Source organism: Pseudorca crassidens, chromosome 3 (assembly GCF_039906515.1).
Source record: "Pseudorca crassidens isolate mPseCra1 chromosome 3, mPseCra1.hap1, whole genome shotgun sequence".
Classification (NCBI taxonomy): domain Eukaryota; kingdom Metazoa; phylum Chordata; class Mammalia; order Artiodactyla; family Delphinidae; genus Pseudorca; species Pseudorca crassidens.
Window position 1 is genome coordinate 79,279,632 of NC_090298.1, and position 26,785 is coordinate 79,306,416.

Genomic DNA, 26,785 nt, shown 5'->3' on the forward strand with positions numbered 1-26,785 from the left:
CAGGCACAAAAATCTACTTCACGGATCAACTACACATTTACTTAAAAGAAAATCTTCATGAAATTTCTATACTGGATGCTACATTTTCTTGTCTCTTTTAAAATAAATCTATTTGTTAGAAACAGAGGAATCATAAATATATTTTTAGGATTTTTTATAAAGAACATGCAGCACATTAACACATTTTATCTTCACATTCCCACTTTAACATTCAAGTTTACTAAGTTAAGGTGAATCCAAATAAGAGAACATTAAGCGTAGTCAAGGTGATTACAAATCAGTACTATAAATCTATAGTTCAAAATAAAAGAATTTGAGAAAAAATATCCCAGATTTCAGCTATTAGGAAAGCTTTAGTATTGTGTAAAGACAATATTATAAAAGCTACTTAACACTGAAAGGTCAAAAGGGAATGGACATAACTCTAAGAGTGAATCATAAGCAACAGCCAAAAACTGACCATTAAAGGCAATGGCAGTCAGAAACAAGTGAGAGGATTAAAGAATCAAATACTGTTCCCATAAGTTCTGAATACAGATGTTACCTGGGCATTGAGAAAACTGTGTAGATTATAAACTGCTCTATTCCAAAAAAGGAGTTGAAGTATTGGTTCTTAAAAGTTAATCAACTGTTTCGACCAAGGATCAGTAGTTCCACTTCTCCCAGATACTGACCTTACAACTAAAAATCCCTTGACATAACACAAGAATAAACAGCAAGACACTGAAAAGCAGAAAATCTAGTAACCTTAGGACTTGTGGATTTAGAAGGTGATGAGTTCTCTGAGTTTCCTTTTAGCCTCCCATATATCTGGAACAGAGCACTGCAGAAGCCTGCAACCTGAAATATGAAGTTTTCTTCATGTCTTTTCATAGCTTGATAGCTTTTTTTTTAGGGCCAAATAATATTCCATGATCTGGGTGTACCACAGCTTATTTATTCATTCCCCTACTGAAGAATATGTTGTGTCCAAGTTTTGGCAATTGTGAATAAAGTCTCTATAAACATGTAGACATACATTTTGAATTCTTTTGGGTAAATACCAAGAAGTATGATTGCTAGATTGTATAGCAAGAGTGTGTTTAGTTTTGTAAGAAACTGTTAAACTATATTCTGAGTTGTCTGGGCCATTTTGTATTCCCAAAAGCAATGAATGAGAATTCCTGTTGCACCAAATGCTGAGTAGAAAAAGGCAATCCCATGATTCCGTTTATATAATATTCTTTAAATGACAAATTGTAGAAATGGAGGACAGTTTAATGATTGCTAGGGGTCAGGAATGGAGATAGAAGTGTATTGTAGGAAGGAGGTGGGTGTGGTATAAAAGCAACACCAAAGATCCTCATGGCAATGGATGTATTCTGTATCTTGAATGTATCATTTTGTCATTATCTTGGTTGTCCTTTTTTACTATAGTTTTGAAAGACATTACTTTTGACAGAAACAGCGTCAAAAATGTGAGATTTCTCTGCATTATTTTTTACAGCTGCATACGAACCCACAGTTATCTCAAAATAAAAGATTAATTTAAAAAGTTAATCAGCTGCTCCTCCCTCAGAATGCTAACAGACAAAATTAGCTTTTTCACATAAATTCTTTCATCTCCGTGAAGAAATTTGCACTTATCTAAAAATAAATGTCATCTGTAAAAGAGCTTAACAGTTTACAAAGCAACATTACAAATGTTACCTCATTTAATTTTTCCAACAACCCAATTAGGTTTCATTCTGATTTAATAGATGACAAAACTGAGAATGTGTAACTTGCCCAGGGTGATCTGGCTAGTAAGTAACAGAGGAAGGATTCAGTGGCTACTGTGCACATATGTCTTGCTTCTCTCACAAAGGCAGTCTCTTTGGCTTTCTTTCTCTGCCCAGATACCTAATCCCTATTCTAAGAGTTAACTTTTACATCTAGATTTATTGCTCATAGATCTTTACCCTTTCTATGTGGCCAGCTGCTGCTTCTTAGAAATATCCTTACTGCCTACATTTACCATCTGGAACTTCTCAGCTTCAGCCTTCCCATGGCCCTCCCCTGGGTCCATGAGCCTCTCTAGTTCTCCAGTGAGCCTGGGTCTCAGCCCTGAGTCCTTGTTAGGACTAACAATTCGTGTTCACAGAAGGCCTCTCCCAGGTCAACAAAGCTCCCTCACCCACACCTGGCTCATATCTTCTTTTCCATCAGGTTATGACAGAAATAAAGTACACATTCCTCCAAATGCATTATTTGCTTCAGCATGTGGACTATAAAGAATAAGTGGCCCAGGGTATAAAAGTGATTCTAAGCAGTAGCAATTCAACATCTGCAGTCATACCCCCGTATGGAACTTGAATTTCCATTTGGTGTTCCAGGCTTCTGAAGAATGTTGGAAGTGTTTAAGCATTTGTGAATAATAGTAGGAAGAAATGTAATTGACCCAAAGAGAGGACTCTTTTACCGGTATTTTAAACTGTTATATTTAATGTTATAAATAATATATTTAGTATTCTTCAGAGACTTCCACATCCTAAAAAGGATACCTTCAGGATTAGATGACATTTGAATAAATCATAACCTTTCTTTAATACATATTACATATGTATGTATATATATAATCGATATTACATAATAAGTAACATCGATGAATCAAAAAATGTTGAATCTGTCATTTCTTGACCATAAAGTATTCATATAGAGTCATACATGGAAGCTTAGCTTAATACCTTTCTTTGTATTGACGTTAAATTCAAACTCCAAATGAACACAATCACTCCCAGATTTCTACTTCATTCATTTACAATTTATTCAAATTCAACTTGTGCTCATGTATAGCAGCACCCATACTAGTGGATATGGGATCTTCTTGAGTTTAAAACAAAAAAAGTTTTCCTAATTTCTCTACATCTAATATAAGCTACAAACTAAGAAACATCTTAGTGACACAAAAGATTGGAATTGGGCCAAAGGATTTGCAAAGTCATGTCTTGACGTCACGTCTTGTCATTTTTGCTGCCAATATTGCTTTATAGCATATGGTCTCATAATTAAATGCTCAGCTTGTCCTCCTATCTCCTTGCCTCTCCACCTCACCCTTTTCTTCTCTCTCTACCGTCTCCTCTCCCCATAGTCTCACCTCTGTGTTTCCTGCTATGTCTCCCCTTCCCCACTTGCCTTATCTCCACCCCAATTTTCACCTTCTCTCCCTTCCTCTTCTGACCCATCCCTACTTCTCTTTACCTCATCACTTCTCTCACATCTACTACCTCCCATTCCATCTCTGCCCTTATCCTCCATCTACTTTTTCCATTCCTAAAAGTGTGGCTCTCAAAGTATATCTTAGTTAAACATATTTTTATTCAACAATTCAATATCCTCAGCTTGTGTAGAGGGACATCTAGTCCTAATCACCTGTAATGTACAGAAAGAACGAGGATGATCCCGCCCACAGGAGATGAGCATTTCTTCAGTTATGAAAGCAAGCACTGTAGATCAGAGCTCTTTTTCGCAACTGCGCATTCACTGCAACTTCACATTTTCTTTACTTGTTAGTAATTCATCACTTTAAAAATGTGTGTCCTGGGCTTCCCTGGTGGCGCAGTGGTTGAGAGTCCGCCTGCCGATGGAGGGGACATGGGTTCGTGCCCTGGTCCGGGAAGATCCCACATGCCGTGGAGCGGCTGGGCCCGTGAGCCATGGCCACTGAGCCTGCGTGTCCGGAGCCTGTGCTCTGCAATGGGAGAGGCCACAACAGTGAGAGGTCCATGTACCGCAAAAAAACAAAAAAAACCAATATATTTTGTGTTTTTTTTCCACTTGCTTTACAAATTTTCGGCTGGAAGTTTACAAATGAGAGACTAGCAGTTTTATGAAATGTGCTGAAGGTGTAGGTATGTTGTTAGCACTGCCACTTAGCAAATGAATAAATATAAGTTAAAAATAAAGTGTAACTACCATACCAGAAAAATGTCTCTTCTTTCATTCTAAACAAATGTTCTAGTATTACACAAAATGAAAAATACAGTAGGAGATGGTTGATTAAAACTTTTTTTTTACCAAAGAGAAAAAAGAATGAAATGAAAAGTAAAAAGCTTCAATTGTAGTGTACATAAGAGAACAGTATGATTTTTTATTTTAAAGAATAATCAAGGAATATTATTCCTTGATTCCTTGATTATTATTCCTATAAACCACATTGTATGACTTAATAAAGTAGACTTATAGACACATCAGAAAACTTAAGAGTAGAGAATATATAATGTCTTAAGAAACCTTTTTGAAGAACACACAGTAGTAAGTGAAGAAAAAATAATTGATACAGGGAGAACTCTACATATGCATGAAATAATTAGCTACTGCTCTACTGAATTCCAAAGAACTGTGTGCTAGGCCAAATCCTGACCAGTTTGAAGTAGCAGTTTAATTTGCTCACACATCATTTTACTGAATTTTACTGGGACAGTTTCCTGAATTTCTACTGTTGTCATTGTTGTTATTTTTCTTTTTCAGTGGTCTCATTCAGTCTTTCAGAGGTGGTTCTAAAAGTACTGTTAGACCAACATAATTGGAAGATTTAAACTTGTTTTATTATATTCAATTACTAGAGCCCAGGTGCAAAGGAAGAAAAAATGGTCCTTCATACTTTCTTCACATTAATATATAAATTACAAGTACCTAATGTTCTTTTAATTTGACAAAGTCCTGTATGACTTTTAACAAAATATTTACCCACTACAGTGGTTTAAATGCCTTTAATTATGACATGATTTTCTTATATTGGTAACTCTAACCTTGACTTAACATTAGAGAACGTTAAGGTAAATCTACCTACTTGGGCACCACCCCCAGAATTATGACATTACCAGTTTTATTATTGCCCTAGCCATTAAAAGTGTTTCAAGCTCCCTAGGTGATTTTTATTTGAAACTGTGTTTTAGAAACCCTGCTGTCTATGAACTTTGAAACTTCGGAGCCCAAGAAAAGTAGTTCAGCACTACTTTTTGTTTTTACTCAGTTGCCCCTATTACTAACATCTTGCAAGTCCGTAGTTTACATTAGGTTTCACTTTTTTGTGTTGTACCTTCTATAGTTCTGACAAATGTATCACAGCATGTATCCACTATTACAGTACAATATAGAATAGTTACACTGCCTTAAAAGTCCTCTGTGCTGTGCCTATTCATCCCTCCCTTCCTTCAGTACTCCATTTAAAAAAATTCTCATCCCCATTGCCATTTTTCAATGCAAAGATATCCTAGTCTCAGAACAAAAGACAAACCACCAAACCAAATATTTTGGGTAGTGGTGATTAGTGGGGAATGGAGAGGGTAAGGAGAGCATATTTTCATCAGGGAACTAGTTCCTCTGTTGGTCCTCAAAATCAGAAAGATGAGATATGTTACATACAATGTTCATGTGGAGATGCACACACACACACCATTATATAGAGAGAAGACGGAATTGTGTTGCACCAGTATGGAAGAAGAAAAATAATTTTCCCTCTACCCTTCTAGGTTCTTGGCTGAGACCACCCCCGCCCCCCCCCATAATAAAAGACAGATTAATAGGAGAAAACAGTTATTAAACAGAAGTTTAATAACAATGTATACCTCCCATATGCATGGGAGAAACTCGGGAAAACTAAGTAACTCCCCAAAATGGCCCAAGTCACCACCTTAAATGCCACGTCCAGCTAAAGACAAAAGAAGATGTTGGGGGATGGGGGATCCAGTTTTTGGAGACTATCAGGAAAAGCACAATAAATGAGGGTATGGTTGTTATGCAGATTTAAGTCATTACCTTCGCCATTGTTAAGTTCTAGAGATTTGGTCATTCCTCTCTTTCTGGTACAGAGAGGGAGACAACCTTATGAATGGAGATTTCTCTTAAAAATGTAAATGTTTCTTACAAAAGGTAACTTCTACTAAGCTTTTAGTGCTTTTCTTGTGTTTGCTGTTTCTTAAAAATAATCAGCTTAAAATAATTCTTATGCCAAATAGGCATATTTGAGGGTGACAAATTCTGCTCCCCTTTACCAGCAATGACCAAAAAGAATCAGTAATAAAACAGTAGTTTTTATATCTTAAAGACTACATATGCTATCCTTTAGAGTATCTGGCTGCCAGAAGTGCTCAATAAATGTTTATTGAATGAATAAATCTATTTGTAAGACCCAATATAATTTAACTTCACTGTGGCATTTTGTTTAAAACATATATTTTATAGTCAGAGACAAAACTAGTTTTTCAAAAAGAAGATAATAGTTATAATTATTTCCACGTTATGAATATTTTCTTTAATCTCTCTCTCAAATACATGTGAAATTGTTAGACCTGCGCGGTCTCCTAGGAGTTTCGACTCGCCCAGGAAACAACAAGAGTCGGAAGTCGATGCAAAACGCAAGAGGTTTATTGAAGGCCGGTGCACCGGGGTTCCTTGGTCCTCATGCAGGAGGTCGAAGAAGGAACCCCTTTTGGGCGCGAATATGTCAGTTTTATAGGTTCCCACTTCCCCGTATGTAAATTGTAGATTTGGTTGTGTTTTCCTGCTGATTGGTCCCGGCTTAGGCTCGGACCAGAGAGGGAACTTGTCCCCAGCTTCCTGATTGGTCTTTGACAGATACCTTTTTTTACATTTTGTTTATCTCCCTCCTTCTCGGAAGGGGGCCGGACATCCTGGAAATTCACCCATTGTCTAAGAAGCCCCTATTGTCTGGAGAGTTCTTAATCATTAGCTGGAACAATGTCCCTCGAGTCCCACAAAATCTGTCCCTATTTTTTAGTTTTATACTCATACACATTCACTCAAACACATGCACTTGCTATGCACGTACACACACACACATCTGTATATATATGCTTTATTTGACTTTGCCTTTTCCTTTTTACTTCAATAAATTTACCAAATTTTTAGAAACTATTTTCCATTATCGTTTATAATTGTTTAATCCTATATAAAGAGATCAACTGAAATCAAGTCAAAAAAGATTATTTTGGGCAAGGTCACATTCCTTTTGGGGGACAAAAACGTCTATTAGGCAGATTACCTCACTGGTGCTGACCAGGAAGTTTCAGACTGACCTATTGAGATTATATTCCTGGGGAAAGTTGAAACTGCAGTTAGGTTAGGTAATAAGTCTTTGTTTGGTGATGCAGGCTTAGCACAAGTAACTCCATTTTGGGCCCATTGTTTCTTTTTAACAATTCCCCCCTTTTGATCAGACTCTAAGCTTAATTGAGAGAGGTGATAAAAAATTAAGGCATTAGTTCCACTCTCAGCTACAGCTCTGTAGTTCTCATAGCTTTTGTTGATCTTGTGTGTAGTATTCTCAGGTCATGACATTTTTTGTCTAATCTCTGTAATATTCACAGGTTATGACTTTGGGCTTACAATTTTTAAGGCAGTAATTCTCCACTCCCTTTTTGATGTTCCAGTCTTGGGGATATCATTTTCAGATGGAAATATGCATTTAAAGCTCTTGAGAGAATACAGAGCACCAGAGAGATTATGATGGCTATTATAAACAGGATAATTTCCAATGTTTGGAGTGCACTTCAAAGCCATGGTCCCCAATACACAAACCAGTCACAATCAAGTAAATCAAAGAAAGATCCCAGTGAAAGAGTCACCCTTTTAAGCCAAGTGGCTTGCACAGTGATCTTATGTAACTGAGTTTCAGTTCCCCCAAAAATGTTAATCTAGGTGCATCAAGTGGTGTTGTCTACAACTCAGACACCTCCCTGCTCAGTTAATAGATAATCAAAGACTATTCTATTATAAAAACAATGTTGACCAGAGAATCTAGGGATTTTTTTGGGGAGGCAGCTCTTAGCAACAGTTTCTGCAATGTCTTCAAGAGTTAAGTAGAGGTTTCTGATCATATTCTCCCTTACATTTACTCCTAACCAGTGAAGTATAGCCCTGCCAAAAGGAGCAAATCCTGAGTCATGACTGCCTCCTGGTAAATCCTTTCTAACTCAATGATGTAATTCTAGGGGAGTCAACCAATGAGGTGGCTTTGTTCATTTTTAGGAAAATTAGAAGCACAGTTAGATAACCTAGACATTGCCTGGCTATGCACCAGCTATCTGGGCATTAATAAGGAGAATGATAACCACCATAGACAAAGATAAATACTGTTGGGGCACAAACCATTTCCAGTAAGCTGACACTGGTAATTAATTCATTTGTAGAGATTGTTACATTTGCCCATTCAAGCCAGGGATCAGTTAGGTTTTCTCCTAGCCTGAAATAAAAAGTTCTTCTAAATTCTAGAGGTTAACCCCATTAGCAATGGCCTGGGAGATATAATGGTGTTATCATCCCAGGCCAATGCCAGAGTAAAGGAAAGAAACAGAAGAAAAAACGGTTTCATGTTTAATGTATGAAGTCTTGATCTGGTGTCTTGGGAGGAAGAGTGTTAGCTACTTCTCTTCCTAGTCAATTTGATTTGAAGGAGTCCAGCATTTGTATAGGGCCAGTTGTCAGATGGAGCCTTCTTCAGTTGTGAGATATTTATCCAATGTTCAAATCCCTGAAGTTTGGCTGCCATCTGGGTAGGGAGGATGATGTATATAGTCCCTTCCAAGGAGATTCAAGAGGAGTATTGGTTCTTAATGATTCAAAATCAGGAGGGGGAGAAGAAAATTGGAAGTGTTCGTCTGGAGAGTCATAGTCAGATATTTGAGGAAACTAGAAGAATTCAGGATCCAGTTCAGGTTATAGGTATATAACAAAACAACTAGAATCTAATATGTACAAAGGTGCAAACAGCAAAAAAATTTTTTCTCTATAGTTACCCCATTTTTTCCCAAACATAGTCATAGTAAAACTGATTTGTATGCATTAAACTTGACCTGATTATGTTCATAACTGCAGCAAGAAAAGTGATTTACCATATAAGCTCTTTTTAAAACTACTGCTTTGTTAGAACCTTGTAAAAAAGGTATCACGTCAATTTTTCCAAGTCCTGTTACAAGGAGAACAGATTATTATTCAGCCTATGCAGATCATTAACTGTATCTGTATTGCCATGAAAAGAATATTCAAGCTTTTCTGAATTTTGGAGGGATCAGTTTGGGCAAAAAAGTAAATGGTTTATCTTAATCTATAAAGGTATGTTTTAACAAATTGCTATAATTCATAGGTAGCTTAAGAGAAAAAGTGTTCTTCAATCTGGAAAAAGAAAACATTAAGTAACCAGCAATGTTTCAAACAAAAAGTAATAAGAATTATAATCATCTTCCTCAGTTCATTCAGCCCCCTGTTATTAATTCTTCCTCTGCTTGAATCCAGTTTTCCATTAGTTCTGGAAACCCTTACTCAGTTCAGTTTTATGAGCTTAAAATTATGAAAAATCTGTACTTGTTGAAATCCTTTTCTTTAATCTTCTTGAAGATGAAGTACTTTTGCAGAAACATTTTTGTAAAGTATCAGAATAAAACAATAACTGTTTGTAAATGACAAAAGACTTAAAAATGCCCATTGTTAAAGATCTAATGAGACTTTATTACAATAGAATTGATAAGGAAATTTGGTTATTTCTCTGACATACAAAATTTTAAGATGATAACTGGAAGTATGACTGATAACATTATAACAGGACATATTAGACTTTCAGGAATTTAACACAATTTCTGGAACACTTATAACATATACCTACACAGTTATAACATTAAGAAGGCTTAGTATTACTTCTTATTTGACAATGGTCCCACGTACTTTAACATATTAAATTATCCTAATTAGTTTAACATCTCTTTTTTTATAAGGAGAGAGAACAAATCTTCTGAGATGTTCCACTGACCCTCTAGAAAATCCCAAAGTTAGTTTGAGGTCAAAAAGTCTTCCTTTAGAATTATATTTTTGGGAAGTTTGTCAAGAATATCAAAAAGATTTTAAAACACTTGGTCAAATAGAAACATAGGTCACTGTGCAACAATACTTAGTTAACTGTTTAACCAAAGTAACACTTCACAGGCAAATATAGAAGGTTACACAGTTCTGAGAAAAACTTAGCTCTTTTAGTATCAAGAGAACTAGGTTTACCTAAGTAATCAAAGACAACATGGAACATAGGTAATTATTTTGACAAGACACAAGATTTTTGTTTTCTAGGCAGATTATTTTAAGATGTTAAGAAAATATTTTACTTTACTTTTTACTTTTTATTTTATATTTTTACTTTATATTTTACTTTTTACTTAAAATCGCTTATTAAGAGTAGGCCAAATATCCAATTAAACTTCGTCTTTTTAATTGAGAGAAAACCAAATTCTGATTTTATACCAGCTTACTTTGATATTGAAACTCATTCACTTAATAAATTTAAATCTACATTTATTTTATAAAGATGCTTTTTCATTGTAAATTTCTCAATGTGGTACAAGATATTTTTACTAACAAATACAAAGGTATCTTTAATTTCTCTGTAATGAGACAAAAATAGACAAATCTATGTCTAGTAATTAATGTTTCAGTATTTTATTTGGAAATGATCCAGATATTTAATGATTTAATTTAGCTTAGCAAAACTTTAAGGTTTCAGGTTACCAAAAAGATTTGGGGAAACTATTGAAAAAGTTCACCTATAAACTTTGTATCCTACTTACAGATCTATTTAATATACTTGTTCTTAACAATTATGTTTAGACTACCCATGAAAACTTTAAGAGACATTAGACAAAGTCAGCAACCATCCCAAGCTATTTTTCTTGCTGACAAATTTTTTTTAAGAGATAACCTGGACTAATTTGACCTGAGCCTAGGTAGAGTAAAAATATTATATTTAATGCTGGTAAGTAAAGACATGCCTCTTTTGATTAAACCAATAACTTAGATTAGTTTCATTTACTAAACATTATTTTAGATTATGTGAACCTGAAAAACATGTGGGTTAGTTTCTATTTCTGAGAGTTTAATTTATATAAACAGTTTTATTTTCTTTAAACTAATTAAGTAGAGCTCCTTTTAGAGGAACAATTTGTTTTTAATATGTATTTATTATTTTCTTTATTATTTTTTGGCTGCATCAGGTCTCAGTTGCGGTGCACCAGCTCTTCGTTGCACTGCACAGGCTTCTCTCTAGTTCTGGCACATGGGTTTTCTCTCTCTAGTTGTGGCACATGGGCTCCAGGGCACATGGGCTCTGTAGTTTCTGGCACATGGGCTCTCTTGTTGAGGCGTGAGAGCTTAGTTGCCCTGAGGCATGTGGGATCTTAGTTCCCCGACCATGGATCAAACCCACATCCCCTGCAATGGAAGTCAGATTCTTTACCACTGGACCACCAAGGAAGTCCCTAGAGCTCTTTTTAGAAATTAATTTTGGGAGTACCATCTGAAGGTAGAAAATACCACACATCTATGACACATATATATAGACACACATAAACATACAGACAGATGCAGAGACTATAGTTTTATTTTAAAATATTAGCCATGAGTCGAGTATGATAATGCAAAACTCACTAGTTTATGCAGGAACAGCTGGCATAAGTTAAGTTTACCTGTTCAGGTTGCTAAAGCTTTTTCTACTAATTGTGGGAAAGACACATAAGATTTGTATCTGTCCGTAACAAATAATCTTATGGAAGCTGAGAAACAGTTTAAATATTTTTTAAAGCCCCTTTTTTTTTCCTTCTCTTTTTCAGTCCTCTTCAGTCCTAGGAATTGGGGATGGTGTAGATAAGAGTTCCTGGAGAAGACTAGGTAAATATTACATCTCAGAGAATGTAAGTTCCACCAAGAAGGACTTTGGTATTCTAAGGCCAGGATTTTAAAAGCCTTTTTAAATAAATAGGGGACGTTTGAGGATTGGTAAAAAGATATAGGTGGACCTTGAACTGTGTCTTGATCTGCATTTCTGGTTTTGCAGAGATTTGTAAGATAAGGACAGTTGTTTTTAATTCCTCGAAGCATTGGTTTGCAACTTATGACATCATAGGTTGATCCATCCGTAAATCCTTTTACAAGGGCTTTAGAAGTTTTCTCTTTCCCTCTGGGTACATTTAGCTTAGGGGAGGAGGCCAAAAAAATTTCTATCAGGCTCTGAATATTTCCAGTTTAGCCAAATTTCTGATTATACAGTTATTAAATCCTGTCAAATACCTTGTCAGTTTTCAGGTGGGACAAACAGTAAGTATTTCTGGCAGCATTAAACCACCCTTGGACTCAAAAGTCATCCCCAAAAAGGGTGCAAAAGATATTCTATTTCTTTCTTTCTACCAGGTACTACAGACAGAAATCTGAAAGGGCTGGTTCTGGTAAAAATTCTCACCCTTGGCTGGCTTCTGCCAGTTTTTCCAGAATCCCATCTGTAGCTTCAGTATTTATCAAAATTTGGAAAGGTTTTTTATTAATTTTAGATTCCCCTTGTCTGTTTAATGGAATAACTTAGCAGTTTACCAGAAAACTCCCTCAAAGTCTTATCATGAAGGTGTCTATAAGGCTGTTAATTGGCAAAATTTTGTTAATGGTCTTGTAGTCTCTTCAGAGTGGACAGACAATTCAGACAAAGGATTACTAGACTGAGTACCCAAGTAAAGGAAGATAAAGGGAAGCATTAGGAGTTGCATAAGTCTTAATGTGTTCAGGTACCTCTTATATCTAATTTTTCATTTGCCTTTTGCAATGAATCTTTCAATGAAGCTATTTTGGAGGCTTCTGCATACCAATTAAATTAGTATCCATTCTGTTTGGTTAATTTGGGAACACCTACTTTCTGTACTTCTTAAACACTTTTATCTAATTGGAACATTCCTCATAATGTAATGTTCCTCATAGTTGGTAATTATCCAGTTACCTCATGGCATGGTAATTCTAGATTATAAATTCCCCTGAGGGCTGGCAGCAGTTTGGTAGGAGTTCAACTGGAGTTTACAACTGGAGTTCAACCCACATATCTGTCCAGCCATATTTTGGGGCCTCCAACCTGATGGTTGCTGAGCCAAGTTCTCAGGACACAAAATTCTAGGCTGTCTTTATTAAGATTTTGGCCATGTTTTAAAGGTATTTATAGCTTTCAGGACTGAAGTTCTTAGACATAAAATAAGCAGGGATGCTGGAAGATGGCACACTTTACTCTTTGGATTTTAAGGATCCCATTTTTATTTTTATTTTTTTATTATACATATTTTTTAAAATCTAATTTGGGTCTCTTGGAACCAAGCTAATACCTAAGAGGGATTTTTTGCTGGGTTGGAAACACTGTTATATTTTACAGTATACCTTATTGCATGGAAATTTTCTTGAGATTGGCAGGTGATCTAAGGTCCATCTAAACCATTCTGTGACCTAACATGTGAACTTTGGTGGCAAGTGTTCTAACAGCTCTTAAATGTTCAATCCATGTCCACCAATTTTTCTGGCTTCTTTGACTTCAAGTTTCCCATTAGCAATTAGCCTTTAGTTATATAAAACAAACATTCGCACCCTAATATATCAGCATTAACCAAGAGTGTTACTGCGTCCTGGTCAAAAAAGATGCTGTGTGCAACACTAATTCCCTACTGTGGAACCTTGTACTGGGAAAGGATTGAAGATCTCAACAAATGATAACTTCGGACTGTTATTCACATTAAATGGGGAACTGCACACTGCCACTAACAGTTCCTACATGGATCTGGGGGTAGAATTAAGGACTGGGGAGTCCCACTCAAAACCTTGAAAATTGTGGTCCAAAATATAGTCTAGGGGCTTGGGTTCCCAGCAGAAACATCTGCCAGCTCAAGCTGACCGGCCATGTGAAGCCTGGCCAATTAGATGAGGAAATCAATGCAAAGAAAGTGGAACTCAGAATGGAAAGGACTTTATTTACACCTTTTGCAAATGGTGAGAAAGACAGTGAACTCAATGGTTCACAGGGTACCATGCCTGTGTTTCTTGTTATCCCTGAATGCTGTCAGAATTTTGCTTTGAATCCCATCACAGCCACCAAATCTGCTAAAAGACAAAATTCAACTGAGTAAATTAAAAGATCTATCTTTATTAAATAATTCAGATGATTGCAGTATCCCATCCAGCAAATAGAAAGGAGCTCCAAAGAGCTATAGAAGAGAAAGATTTTAAAAGTCACAGTGGTTGTGGGGCAAGGAAGTCATAAAGGACAAAGGATTATTTTAGGCAAGGTTAACTTCCTTTAGGGGACAAGAAAGTCTATAAGGCAGATTACCTCACTTGTGCGGACCAGGAGAATTTAGACTGACCAATTGAGATTACATTCCTGGGGAAGTTTGAGACTACAGTTAGGTTTGGTATTAATCAAGTCTTGGTTTAGTGACATGGGCTTAGCACAAGTGACTCCATTTTGGGCCTGTAGTTTCTTTTTAACAGTATATGTGTTCCATAATTAAGAATGTGGTTCATTATTTACATTGTACAAAATTTGAGTGTTTTATATTTGGTTGTGAGCTCCTTGAGGACAGGTATTATACTGCAGTTATCTTTGTATCATTTGTACTTAGAAAAATTTCAAGAATATAGCAAATGTTCCATAACATTTATTGAAAGAATGAAGGGATCAATTAATGGCCTATAAGTAATAACATGGGAATGGCAAAATGTGATTATCTTTCTTGATATTTTTGCCACACAGCTTGCGGGATCTCAGTTCCCCAACCAGGGACTGATCCCGGGCCACCGCAGTGAAAGCCCAGAATCCTAACCACTAGGCCACCAGAGAACTCTATCTTCATTAATTTAATTTAAAAGACAATTATTTAGTCCAGGAAGAAGGGTGTAGAAGGTGAATCAACACCCAAAAAGATCACCATAGACTTCTTATTTATATTCTCTCAACAATGTTTAACAAAAGATTTGAGATCCCTTAGATGACCAGATAGATGAATGAGCGAGCTAGCTAGAAGAAACTTGCAAATGACTATGGCATTCAGGCTCAGTGACAAAGAGATGGTCAGAAGAAACAACAGCATTCCAAACAGAAAGCGGATACATGCTGGAACAGATGATTATAGAGACCATGAAAAATACCTAATGGAGAGGACTAAGTAAAAACTAAATAATCAAATATTTTAAGACATGAAGTTTAAAATGAGTCAGTAACAAAATAATCATAATTGGTTGAAGGAAATAATAAATTTATATCTATCCTTTGTTCTTAATCCCTAAGATACCTATATATATATATAATATGTTATTTTAGCTTTATAAGTAGAGTTTTCATAATTTTATTGCTCCCTAGATAAACCAATTTATAATTTTTAAAAAACTAACGTTTTGAGTATCATGGACCTACATTTTCTTATAATCCACACTTGAAGTAAACCTAGTTTCAGACAGTTTTGTGCTTTACTAAAGCAACATTCTGTATTAAGTGCAATTTACCTAGTATTTTCTAATCTCAATATAAAAATCTTGACTGCATTGAACTGACAGGGACCACTCTGTCTACGTATTTATGACAAAGCGCAATGGGTTTTTGTTTTGTTTTGTTTTTTTCCTATGTCACAATGAGATCTTTTCATATTCTGTCATTCAGCTACCATGAGCAGATCCTTACAGAACAACCATGATACTGTGGTGTTCTGATGTCAAGGCTGAGGTCTTCTCAGAAAAGCCCTGCTGTTACTAAGATGTTCTTTCTCCTTTTTTATGTGGATTTCTTTGCTTGGATTGTTTTGTGCTCTGTATATTGCTCTTGTCCGATGCTGGCCCTGGTCACTGACAGTTTACATGGAATGGTGTACTCTTGTGTATCAGGGTTTTACTCCCATGCTTTGCTCATGTATTTATTCAAAGTTCATTTTAAGTATAGTTTTTATCAATTTTATTGCCAGAGAGAGTTGCTGCTTCCTGTGTGTTCTACAGGATATCTACTATTGTTTATTTGCTATTTCTAAAATAATATGTGTGTGTGTGTCTAATCTGAGTGTCTTATTGTCCTGAACTATTGTGCTATAGTGATGAAGGTAGAAAAGAAGTTATTTTTTTTTTATCTTAAACAATGGTCATAATAAATTCCTCAATGTTTCGTTAAACATCCAGAACTGCTATTGGACAGAACATAGTGGTCCTGACATGTTTTATGTTAAACTTTAAATACATTCTCACATTTAAATACATTCTCACAAAGGATCTTGGTATTTAATTATTTCGTGCTCTTTGCTGTGGATGATATACTTGCCCAACAACCTTAACAGGTGTTACGAATCACCTGAATGACAGCTGCCCAAGCTCTAGGCATGGTGATTGGAAATATTGATTCCTTCTATAATTTTAATCACCTTTGACTGATGGAAGTGCCACAATATGCTATATGAGGGAAGGCACAGAACATTCATGAAGAAAGTGGATTGTATACATTATGAGCTTTTAAAAAATACAAAATTCTAAGGTAGTAGACAAAAAGGGAACAAATGACAACTGAAATATGCAAATGATATGGAACGGATATTAGTAGAAAAAAATGGGTAAAGGAAAGGGAAACTTTACATTTTAATTAACCCAAAGGATAAAATACCCTTCAGCTTTGGAGGAGATAAAATGTTTATAATAGGACAACCGTCCTGGTGCATGTTGAGAGCATTGCTGCTTGAGGAGAAGAATCTTTCTCTCTATTCCCTGGTTTTCCCTATATGAACCAACCCTGGATCTGTTTTAAGTAATAAGTTAAGTTGTTAGGGTATGTTTCTGGGCTTTCAATTATTTTAGGAGAAAGCAGCAATCCATGAAGGGTGCTTCTTTACCACCTGCAGTTATTATAGTGAGATTCCAGATCTTTTCTCATTGTCTTGCATAGGAGCAGCCTCCTGGTAGATTATTTCAACCTAGCTTGGACTTGTTAGGAGGAAAGAAAAAAAAAAGAAAATATACACACACACACACACACACACACACACATATATAAACATATGTGTGTGTAATTTTTTCCACAAAGAAGACACTTCCTTAGGTAGACCTGAGTTTTTCACAATTTTTTATTGTGTTTTATAACAATTTAGTTGTAATAACACACTTTTTTAAATATAAAAGGCAATAATACCACCACAACTACCACCACCCCCCATTTAAAATGCAGTGTTTGGTTGTGAATGGGCAGTCTATAAACTAGTAGCTTAAAATGTTTTAGATTTCATCTGTTAAACAGTTATTTTCTGTGATTATATCTGAATACAACCACGGACAGTGATAATATTCTAAAAGTTTTTTGAAACTTGGTGGGATAACATAAGAAACAAAGGATTAAGATGGTTTGAGTAGAATGTGTATTTCTGTCTGTCTTGTGATGCACTCTCGTGTACAGTCTTCCTGCTTTCACTCAATAAGTTCTGATCTGAACTTGGCCAATCAGTAGGATTCTTGGTGGCTTAGGCTTAGTTGGGAATCATATGACTCAGGGCTATTAAAGTCCTCAGAATTATTTTCCAAGAGTGTTAAGTTCTACCTGCACACTTTAATAATAATAATAAAATGGAGCTACTAATGCAGGGAAGACTCAGGTAACATCTGACACATGTAACACAAGTCCAAACCATGATTTCTATACTTCGTGGCATTTTAGTTTATCTAAGCTCTAATCAAAACAGCACCCACTGCTTCTTGCCCGAAGGCAACTTATCTTCTTGACAAGTCTCATTTCCATTTACGTATTATCATCCTTCTCTCCAGAAACCTTATAATTATCTTTGACACCTTCTCCTCTCTCACCCTGAAAATCAGTCCCTTGCCAACTTTTATAGTTTCTCTCTCTGTCATGTCTCTGCCGCTTACTGTGTTGATTTCCAGTGTTTGTACCCCAGAAAAGAACCGTATTAAGTCTTGTGTGGCTTACTCTGGTCCAGTTAATTTATTCTCCTGATAATGGCCAAATTAAATTTCCTAAAATTCAGCTTATATTTTATTACTTCCCAGTTCAAAAAACTTAAAGGTGTCCCTTCCTTAAATCTCCATGATCTATCCCCAACCTTACTTTCTGCCTCATCTTTACTACAGTATTACTAGTTTCCTGTAGTTCAAGTCATTTAAATGACTTTTCAAAATATGATCAGAATTCTTAACCTTGTTCTTCTTTCACCTCTACCTAAAATGCCATTTCTCCTTTTAAGTATCTCTCCTTCTAATCATAACCTTAAACCACAAAAAGTTTTTCAACTTATTAAGGGTAACCTAAAACGTCTCATAATCTAGAAAGCCTTTTCAGATAGCACTCATACTCCAGTTCAAGCTCAAGCCCTTTTAACCCTGCACAAGATTATACTTCTCTTTGGCACTTATTTTATTCCTTCATTATTATATTTTACTTTATTTTGTATTTGTTTACCCCCAGGCTCTCTATCTCTCCCCTGAGCAGGAAGCAAATTCCTCATGGGAATCTGTTGGTACCATGTAATTATTTTACATGCAGTAGGATGTAAATACATTTTTGTTCTATTTAGTTGAGGGTCTTCTACCAACTTATATTTATCCTTGACAGAAACATTAGCCAGTGTATGTCCCATAGTTTTCTTATCACTTTTATTCAGAGAAAAAGATAAATCACTTACATTCAGAAGCTATTATTTACCATTGAGGTAATTTGGCTTTTACAGAAATTTTAATTTGCTGCAAAATGGAAAACTCTCATGTCTGTACTTGTAAAATTACTTTTAAAATAACTTTAAATGAAAAAATCAATGAAAATAATATGGTGTTTCCACAAAAGGAAAATGATGGTAATCACTCATGATTTTCTAAGGGGAAAACAACATTTAGGAATCTCATTTTCTCCTGATATTTATGTTGATAGAAATGGACTGAATGTAGTCATGAAATTCTGATTGGATGCTGATTCTTTTGAAATACTGTAGTGATGTTATATTTACATTTTGGGAGGTAAAATTCACTTGTTATTTTAATGTTTATTGTTTAATGCACTACTCATAACACAATGAGGTTTAAATTTTAGAAATTAGGAAACTGGGACTCAGAGATATTAAATGATCAGCAGAAATTACAGAAATAGAAACTATCAAAAGTAGAACTGAAACCTTTATCTTCTACTTAAATAATGTATGCTTATTCCATGTCCCTCTGGAGCTTTCCATGCAAACCAAATTAATTCATCAGGAACGAATAGGAATTATTGACATAAAACTTGTTGATGTTCTATTGGAAAGTACTTTTAAGTAAATATCTCTGCCCAATAATTCTTGTCCAATAATTTGAGATTTCATTTTTTCCATGTTGTATTTCTTTATCCATTAATTTTTTTTTTTTTTTTTTTTTTACCAAATGCTTATTGATAACTTACTGTATGCCGGGAACAGTGTGGGTGCTAGCTGGAATGATGAACAATGCAGACATAGAGACTTGCCTGGCAGAGATAATACTTTAGCAAGGAGGACACAGAATAATTTAGTCTATTTTTGGCAATGTGGGCAACCTGCCCATTGAAAAGACTAAAATGCTGGATAATTTTATTTAATATTTCAAATTCTGTATTAAACAGAGATGACCATAAATTAAGAAATACCCAGAGACCCAAAATAGATTAAAAATGGGAAACCAAAGAGATAACTATTCCTGCTATCTGGCTCCTACTTGGGGATATCTGCTGGGCTCGGGTGACTTTGAGGTTACATTTTGAGGAACTCATGAAATACATGGACAAAAGAAAGCCAAGATAATGAGCCTCTTAGGAGACCCAACTTAAAGCTGTTTCCCCAAAAGGCAGTACCATCAGAATAAAGGTAAATTAGAAATAAGCCATTCATAAGGGAATATAGTTTTTTTTTAAGTCTGTCTTTAATTAGGGAGGAGAAAGCAAAAATTCCTCATCATTTAAAACCAAAAGTTAGTCCTTCCATAGGATTACAGCACAAAGGCTTACTCCAGGTGGCCTACAGGAACCATAGAAATGCATATTAAAAAGATAATATTTCACAGCCATTAAATAATGGAAAACTTAAATCTGTTAACAAACACTGACATCAACAGGATAAAATAGAACTTATAAAATGTAGTAGTAGGAGGGCTTCCCTGGTGGCGCAGTGGTTGAGAATCTGCCTGCCAATGCAGGGGACACGGGTTCGAGCCCTGGTCTGGGAAGATCCCACATGCCGTGGAGCAAGTGGGCCCGTGAGCCACAATTACTGAGCCTGCGCATCTGGAGCCTGTGCTCCGCAGAGAACAAGAGAGGCAGCAATAGTGAGAGGCCCACACACCGCGATGAAGAGTGGCCCCTGCTTGCCACAACTAGAGAAAGCCCTCGCACAAAAACGAAGACCCAACACAGCCATAAATACATAAATAAATTTTTTAAAAAATGTAGTAGGAGTGAAAATTGGTACAGCCACTTTGGAGAGCATAAAGTCAGTACTTACTGAAATTAAAGCTGTTCATAGTCTATGACACAGCAATTCTGTATCTAGCAATGTATCCTTGGGTAGAAACCCTATACATGTGACTAAAGCAACTTATGGTAGAATATTTATTGAAGTACTGTTTGAAATAGGAGAAGACAAAATAATCCAGCTACTCTAAGGAAATAAACAGTGGCATAAGCACATAATGGAATAATAAACAACAATAAAACTAAACGAAGAAAATATATAAATAAGGGTAAATCTCAAAAAATACAATATTGAGAAAGAAAAGACAATTCAAAAAAGAACACAGAAGCAGAAGCAAGAAGAACGACAATCCTGCAGCCTGTGGAACAAAAACCGCATTCACAGAAAGATAGACAAGATGAAAAAGCAGAGAGCTATGTACCAGATGAAGGAAAAAGATAAACAGAAGAACAACTAAATGAAGTGGAGATAGGCAACCTTCCAGAAAAAGAATTGAGAATAATGATAGTGAAGTTGATCCAGGACCTCAGAAAAAGAATGAAGGCAAAGATTGAGAAGACTCAAGTAATGTTTAACCAAGACCTAGAAGAATTAAAGAACAAACACCTAGAAAAATTAAAGAACAAACAGAGATGAACAGTACAATAACTGAAATGAAGAAAACACTAGAAGGAATCAATAGCAGAATAACTGAGGCAGAAAAACAGACAAGTGACCTGGAAGACAAAATGGTGGAATTCACTGCCATGGAACAGAATAAAGAAAAAAGAAAGAAAAGAAATGAAGACAGTCTAAGAGACTTCCGGAACAACATTAAATGAAACAACATTCGCCTTATAGGGATTCCAGAAGGAGAGGAGAGAGAGGAAGGACCTGAGAAAATATTTGAAGAGATTATAGTCAAAAACTTCCCTAAGATGGGAAAGGAAATAGCCACTCAAGTCCAGGAAGCACAGAGAATCCTGTACAGGATAAATCCAAGAAGAAACAGGCCGAGACACATAGTAATCAAATTGACAAAAATTAAAGACAAAGAAAAATTATTGAAAGCAACAAGGGAATAACGACAAATAATATACAAGGAAACTCCCATAGGTTAACAGCGGATTTCTCAGCAGAAACTCTACAAGCCAGAAGGGAGCGGCATGATATATTTAAAGTGATGAAAGGGAAGAACCTACAAACAAGATTACTACACCCGGTAAGAATCTCATTCAGATTTGATGGAGAAATCAAAAGCTTTACAGACAAGCAAAAGCTAAGAGAATTCAGCACCACCAAACCAGCTCTACAACAAATGCTAAAGGAAGTTCTCTAAGTGGGAAACACAAGAGACGAAAAGGATATACAAAAACAAACCCATAACAATTAAGAAACTGGTAATAGGTACATACATATGGATAATTACCTTAAACGTGAATGCATTAAATGCTCCAACCAAAAGACACAGGCTCACTGAATGAATACACAAACAAGACCCATATATATGCTGTCTACAAGAGACCCACTTCAGACCTAGGGACACATACAGACTGAAAGTGAGGGGATGGAAAAAGATATTCCATGCAAATGAAAATCAAAAGAAAGCTGGAGTACCAATACTCATATCAGATAAAATAGACTTTAAAATAAAGAATGTTACAAGAGACAAGGAAGGACACTACATAATGATCAAGGGATCAATCCTAGAAGACGATATAAGAATTATATATGCACACAACATAGGAGCACCTCAATACATAAGGCAACTGCTAACAGCTATAAAAGAGGAAATCGACAGTAACACAATAATAGTGCAGGAATTTAACACCTCACTTATACCAAAGGACAGATCATCCAAACAGAAAATTAATAAGGAAGCACAAGCTTTAAATGAAACAACAGACCAGGTATATTTAATTGATATTTATAGGGCATTCCATCCAAAAACAGCAGATTACACTTTCCTCTCAAGTGCACATGGAACATTCTCCAGGATAGATCACATCTTGGGGCACAAGTCAAGCCTCAGTAAATTTAAGAAAATTGAAATATCAAGCATCTTCTCTGACCACAACGATTTGAGATTAGAAATCAAGTACAGGGAAAAAAAACATAAAAAACACAAACACATGGAGGCTAAACAATGTGTTACTAAATAACCAAGAGATCATTCAAGAAGTCAAAGAGGAAATCAAAAAATACCTAGAGACAAATTACAGTGAAAACACAACGATCCAAAACCTATGGTATCCAGCAAAAGCAGTTCTAAGAGGGAAGTTTATAGCAATACAAGCCTACCTCAAGAAACAAGAAAAATCTCATGTAAACAATCTAACCTTACACCTAAAGGAACTAGAGAAAGAAGAAAAACAAAACCCAAAGTTAGCAGAAGGAAAGAAATCATAAAGATCAGAGCAGAAATAAATGAAATAGAAGCAAAGAAAAAAATAACAAAGATCAATAAAACTAAAAGCTGGTTCTTTGAGAAGATAAACAAAATTGATAAACCATTAGCCAGACTCATCAACAAAAAGAGGGAGAGGACTCAAATCAATGAAATTAGAAATGAAAAAGGAGAACTTACCACAGACACCACAGAAATACAAAGCATCCTAAGAGTCTACTATAAGCAACTCTGTGCCAATAAAATGGACAACCTGGAAGAAATGGACAAATTCTTAGAAAGGTATATAACCTTCCAAGACTGAACCAGGAAGAAATAGAAAATATGAAAAGACCAATCACAAGTAATGAAATTGAAACTGTGATTAAAAATCTTCCAGCAAAGAAAAGTCCAGGACCAGATGGCTTCACAGGTGAATTCTATCAAACATTTAGAAAAGAGCTAACACCCATCCTTCTCAAACTCTTCCAAAAAGTTGCAGAGGAAGGAACACTCCCAAACTCATTCTATGAGGCCATCATCACCCTGATACCAAAACCAGACAAAGCTACTACAAAAAAGAAAATTACAGACCAATATCACTGATGAATATAGATGCAAAAATCCTCAACAAAATACTAGCAAACAGGATCCAACAACACATTAAAAGGATCATACACCATGATCAAGTGGGATTTATCCCAGGGATGAAAGGATTCTTCAGTACCCACGAATCAATCAATATGATACATCACATTAACAAACTGAAGATTAAAAACCATAAGATTATCTCAATAGATGCAGAAAAAGCTTATGACAAAATTCAACACCAATTTATGATAAAAAGTTTCCAGAAAGTGGGCATAGAGTGAAACGACCTCAACATAATAAAGGCCATATAGGACAAACCCACAGCAAACATCATTCTCAATGGTGAAAAACTGAAAGCATTTTCTCTATGATCAGGAACAAGACAAGGATGTCCACTCTTACTGTTATTATTCAACATAGTTTTGGAAGTTTTGGACACGGGTTTGTGCCCTGGTCCGGGGGGATGCCACATGCCGCAGAGCAGCTGGGCCCGTGAGCCATGGCCACCGAGCCTGCGCGTCCAGAGCCTGTGCTCCGCAACAGGAGAGGCCAGAACAGTGAGAGGCCCGCGTAACACAGAAAAAAAAAAACCAAACCCAGATAGATAGATCAAAGGAACAGGATAGAAAGCCCAGAGATAAACCCACACCCCTATGGTCAACTAATCTATGACAAAGGAGGCAAGGATATACAACGGAGAAAAGACAGTCTCTTCAATAATTGGTGCTAGGAAGAGTGGATAGCTACATGATAAAGAATGAAATTAGAACACTCCCTAACACTATACACAAAAATAAACTCAAAATGGATTAGACACCTAAACGTAAGACTGGACACTATAAAAGTCTTAGAGGAAAACATAGGAAGAACACTCTTTGTCATATATCTCAGCAAGTTCTTTCTTGATCCACCTCCTAGAGTAATGGAAATAAAAACAAAAATAAACAAATGGGACTTAGTGAAGCTTAAATTCTTTGAACAGCAAAGTAAACTACAAACAAGACGAGAAGACAACCCTCAGAATGGGAGAAAATATTTGCAAATGAAGCAATGGACAAAGGATTAATCTCCAAAATATATAAACAGCTCGTGCAGCTCAATACTAAAACACAAACAACCCAATCCAAAAATGGGCAGAAGACCTAAATAGACATTTCTCCCAAGAAGACATACAGATGGCCAAGAAGCACATGAAAAGCTGCTCAACATCACTAATTATTAGAGAAATGCAAATCAAAACTACAATGAGGTATCACCTCACACCAGTTAGAATGGGCATCATCAGAATGTCTACAAACAACAAATGCTGGCGAGGGTGTGGAGAAAAGGGAACCCTCTTGCACTGTTGGTGCGAATGTAAATTGATACAGCCACTATGGAGAACAGTATGGAGGTTCCTTAAAAAAATAAAAATAGATTTACCATATGACCCACCAATCTCACTACTGAGCATTTCCCCAGAGAAAACCATAATTCAAAAAGACACATGCTCACCAATGTTCATTGCAGCACTATTTACAATAGCCGGGTCATGGACGCAACCTAAATGCCCATCGATAGATGAATGGATAATGAAGATGTGGTACATATCTGTATAATGCAATATTACTCAGCCTTAAAAAGGAACGAAATGGGGTCATTTGTAGAGACGTAGATGGATCTAGAGAGTGTCATACAGAGTGAAGTAAGTCAGAAAGAGAAAAATAAATATCGTATATTAACGCAGATATGTGGAACCAGAAAAATGGTACAGATGAACCAGTTTGCAGGATAGAAATAGAGACACAGATGTAGAGAACAAACGTATGGACACAAAGCGGGGAAAGTGGCAGGGGGCGGGTGATGGTGGTGGTGTGATGAATTGGGGGATTGGGATTGACATGTGTACATCAATATGTGTAACATGGGTAACTAATAGGAACCTGCTGTGTAAAAAAATTTTTAAAAAGGACACAGAGTTCATCTTATATGTAATGAATACATTATTTACAAACACATACATATGAGTAAAATTATAAAATACATTAGTGACGATACACAACAAATTCAGGACTGGAGAAGGAGGGACAAAAAAGGATTAAAAGGGAAGTATTTATACAATATATTTTCTATATAAAATGAAAAATGTTATTCAAAGGTGCAGAAGTGTTACCATTTGCTAATATTACCATATCATTTTGGTATATTCTGAATATTTGAAATATTATTACATGAGAAACTGAAAAAATCAGTAAACTGAAACTCAACACATTAAATGATTGAGGGAGAAAAATTCTATGACTTTTTCAATCAATGGAATAAAATAACTCTTTGAGATTTGATCTCTATTTGTGATTTTAAATCTCCTAGCAAATTAGATATAGATGGAATTTTCTTTACTCTGTGAAAGGGATCTAGTAAAGCACTATTTCAAATTTCATGTTTCATCATAAAATTTACTCTCTGAAGTCAGTAATAAAGTACATTGCATGCTATCATACCATCTATTCAAAATTATGTCTGCCCAAAGACTAAAGTTATTAGGAATACAAATAAAAACTTTATTATTTGCAGATATTCAATTAAATATAAAGACAGTTCTTAAAATAAAAAGAACATAGTCAGGTTGATGGTTATAAGATCTGCATACAAGTATCAGTAGTATTTCTATACAGCAGCAACACCTGATTCAAAAGTGCAATAAAAAAGACCCTATTTTCAAAAGCAAAAATTACTCTGTAGTTCTGAGGAATTATAAATGGCTATAGTACATTAAAAGTGTTTATCTTATGAGTAATCAGTTTAATGCAAATCAATCCAACAAAGAGAGATAATTTGACATCCATAAATATGCACACATTTAAAGTTTAGTAATAGTAATATTGGCAAGAATGGAGGATATACTTTCATATTGGAATTTTAATATCAAGTTTTTGTTTTATTATTAATACATTTTATTTTTTAGAGTAGTTTTAGGTCCACAGTAAATTGAGCGAAAAGTGAAGAGAGCTCACATATACACTCTCCCCGCCATGCACAGCCTTCCCCATTAGCAAAATCCCACAAAAGTGTGGTACATTTGTTACAAACATTGAACCTACATTAACTCATCTTTATCACCCAAAGTCTGTAGTTTAATTAGGGTTCATTCTATGTATCGTGTATCATAGAGATTTTAACAAATGTATAATAATATCCACCATTGTAGTACCATACAGAATAGTTTCACTGCCCTAAAAATCCTCTGTGCTCAGCCTGTTCATTCATCATTCCCCCCAACCACTGTTCTTCTATTTAAAAAGAGTGAAAGGAATTACTCTTCTCTTAGGTTAGGCTGACAAAGCTTCAATGGGAACCCTCACAATTCAGGACCCCATTTTTTCCCACAATTTACTAAATTTATACTATATTTTTAGATGAGTGAATTCTTTTTTTCTATAATTATTTCATTATTTGAAAATACTCTTTCTAACAAGTGATGCATTTTTTATACTTATCTTTCATATTTATGCTGGAAAATTCCAATAAGAAGTGAAATGGAAAATGGCAAACCTTTATTTTGTTTATTTTTAAACACAAATTGCTA